The 3,359-nt window shown below is 44.6% G+C and overlaps 2 non-coding genes across 2 annotated transcripts; one reads left to right on the forward strand and one right to left on the reverse strand.

The window, feature by feature from the left end:
* Positions 1–72: 72 nt before the first annotated feature.
* Positions 73–146, reverse strand: TRNAI-GAU (transfer RNA isoleucine (anticodon GAU)). The gene has a single exon. It is a non-coding gene; the product is annotated as a tRNA-Ile (tRNA).
* A 2,221-nt stretch (positions 147–2,367) lies between these two features.
* On the forward strand, positions 2,368–2,441 carry TRNAI-GAU (transfer RNA isoleucine (anticodon GAU)). The gene has a single exon. It is a non-coding gene; the product is annotated as a tRNA-Ile (tRNA).
* The last annotated feature ends 918 nt before the right edge of the window (positions 2,442–3,359 follow it).

A 3,359-nucleotide genomic window follows, 5' to 3' on the forward strand; every position in this document is an offset into this window, starting at 1 on the left:
CACAACCACCTTTGACTACTACAGCGAAAGGGTTAGGTTTCTACATCACCAGGCGCCTGTAAAAATATGCTCTGGCCCGCATGGGGGTCGAACCCACGACCTCCGCGTTATCATCACGGCGCTCTAACCAACTGAGCTAACGGGCCACGCCACCAAGGACACTTCCGAAAGATTTTGTATAGGCAGAGACAAACGTTCGCCTCCTTTCACTGGGATTACTTTATACTCGCCTTAACCCGTTCTTTAATTGCGGTTACATCACACTCGAGTTCGCTTGCTATTTTATTGCGTTTACTGCACACTTACGCACCTCACACTTCATTCGTCTCTACGCCTACTTCACACTTACGTTCGCCTACTCTTCCACTTCATAATTAAGTCCGTCTGCTACTTAATTGCGTGTAAACTACTTCACACTTTAGTTCACCTATTTCACACACAATTTCTCTACCACTTCACTGCTTCTGCTGCAAACTTAGCCTACCATTCCACTGCGTCAACTTCACACTTAAATTCGCATAATACTTCACTGCGTCGATCTCACACTCATGTATGTCTACTGCGTCTACTCCACACTAATTTTCCCTGCTATTCCTCTGCGTCTACCCCCGTTCTAAAGTTCACATACTATTCCATCTCGCATACTTAACACTTCCATCACTTTCCTCCCTGCCCCCTCATATCAAACAGCATCAATCTATGGGCGGAGAAATATGCCGAGCCTCTCTCAGCTTAGGAGTATTTAACCACCAGGGAAAAGAGAGATGCAGTAGAGGTGAAATTCTATCCTCAACTGTGGGGTGTGAGAGAAAAAGAGGTAGCCTGACTGTACAACTGAGTGTGTGAGTAACAGAGGCAGCTGAGTGTGTGAGAAGGAGAGGCAGCTGAGTGCGTGAGACCAAGAGGTGGCTAAATTGTACAACTGAGTGTGTGAGAAAGGCAGCTGAGTGTTTGAGAGAGAGAGGCAGCTGAGTGTGTGAGAAAGAGAGGTAGCCTAACTGTACAGCTGTGTGAAAGAGAGGTAGCCTATGGAAACTGACGAGGAGAGGAACTGACAAGGGATCGAGTTGGGTGGATGAATTTTGTAGGGAGTTGTGTCTAAAGAGGCTCTGGCACCCCTTTTTATACGTCTAAACAGGTGAAGCCAGGATTCCAGGGGCTTGAATGGTGGATGAATGAATGTGTGGCCCATATCACTAAGCATGCTCTTGATTAGTTCTCTATCATATTCTTTCCTTTTCCTTCTGTACCCTATCTCGCCTCCAAGCAGATGAGGAAAAGAGGCAGGATGATGATGATGATGACTGTGTACAACTGAATAAAATCGTCCGGAGGCTGCCAGAATGAGTAAAAATCATAATCTCTGTGAAAGGATTATACAATGGGTATATCCAGAGCTGAATAAAATCGTCAGGGGCTAGACAGGGATAATAGGACCGTCATTGTAGGGAAAGGGTTATACCACAACAGATTTTTCTACAGCGGAATAAAATCGTCCGACGGCAGACAGATAAAGAGGAATACCGTCATCGATGTGAAGGGGTTCTGGGAGATTTTCGTAAGTCACTCCGATCGACATGGCCTCCTCTTACTTGTTCTTGCTGCTACCAGACGATTTTATCCAGCTTAAGAAAGAACATCCTCGTAATGAAGGGGTTAATGAAGGCGATATCTAACCGATAGGGGGTTGAATTAATGCCTTACCTAATCACAAGAGAATCATTTAAAGTTAACAAGGAAAAAAAAAAAAAGTTCTCGGTCTGACGTGGCTAAACAACAAACAACAAGAGATTTTTATACAGCTGAATGAAATCGTCTGGAGATAAAAGAATGAAACAGAAGCACCGTCAAGAGATCGTTCTTAAAATAAATAAATCCGCCTTGTGTCAACCAGAATTACTGAAAAAAAAATAAATAAATAAAATGCAGTTCTCGTCCTAAGTTCATTCTGTCAATAAGGGCCTTCCTTACACCCTTCAGTCCGTTGACGTATTTTACTGATTGCAGACGATTTTTCTCAGCTCTGGGGAGATATCTTGCAGTGAGGGGGTTAATGAGGCTACATCTAGCTCCTACAGTTCTTAAAAAAAAAAAAAAAATCTGGGCTGAAAAGACTGAAAAGATTAATCTGAATAAAATTGTCTGGAGGTAGCAAGCAAACACACACACACACACACACACACACACACACACACACACACACACACACACACCATACTAAAGGTCTCTATGGGCACTGTTTTTCACTCCTTTCATTGGCAGAAGTCCGGGCGGTTGAATATAATAACTGTCTATCGGTATCAAGAATATAACAGCATTGTACGGAAGGAGTTAAGATTAAAATGTATGTATGTAAAGTTTATAAATGGCCCGTTAGCTCAGTTGGTTAGAGCGCCGTGCTGATAACGCGGAGGTCGTGGGTTCGACCCCCATGCGGGCCACTACACGTTTTTGGGGGATGGGTGGAGGCGCCAACTATCCACTCAGCAGATGTAGCGATATCCTCAGGTCATTCTACACTGGGTGACAAGGAAAATGGTGTCTTGCAGCCCTAGAAACTATACAGTGGCAATCATTTAGACATTCTGAAGCCTGGTGGTCTAGTAAGTTACGGCGCTCTGCAGGATGGGGTCCATAAGGGTTTGCATTGGAGGGTAGGTTGGGGTTTATTGCTCTCCCAATACCACTCAAGGACGGGCAACTGGTCACCTTCGCCTTCAATATCTGGACCGAGTAGCCTAGCCCCTGGCCCCTACAGTCATGACGTGGCGAAAAAGATTGGATGGGGTAGACAGATAACGATAGATAGATTGGAGGAGGTAGATAGATGACGATAGATAAACTGGATGAAGTAGAGTATGAATGTAGGTAGGTAGATATGGGGGAAAATAAGTAACAATGAATCTTAGAAGGCAGACAGGCAGGTAAGAAAATAAGCGGGCAGAGAATGTATACAGGTAGGTAAGGAAGGTAGGTAGGTAGGTATGAAGAATCGTAGGGAAAAAGGCAGGTAGGCTGGGAGGTGACTAGGGACGGTAGGAAGGTAAGTAGGGAGGTAGGTTGGGAAGGTAGGTAGGTAGGAAGGTTGGTAGGTAGGCAGGCAGGTAGGTAAGGTAGGTAGGTAGGTAGGTAGGTAGGTAGGTAGGTAGGTAGGCAGGGAAGGGGATAAGTAGGCAAGCAGGTCAGCAGGTAGGTCGGTAATTAGGAAAAAAACAAAATGTACAGAAGAAAGGGTGAAGATAATTATAAAGGAAAGTAGGTTAGTATGAAGGTTAATAAGTATGTACATGGTGTGTAGGTAGGAAAGGTTGAAGGTAATTATGCACGTATGCAGGTCGGTAAGTCAGCATGCGCACATA

This window comes from Coenobita brevimanus, chromosome 103 (assembly GCF_032717465.1).
Source record: "Coenobita brevimanus isolate Jiangsu-jjx chromosome 103, ASM3271746v2, whole genome shotgun sequence".
Lineage (NCBI taxonomy): Eukaryota > Metazoa > Arthropoda > Malacostraca > Decapoda > Coenobitidae > Coenobita > Coenobita brevimanus.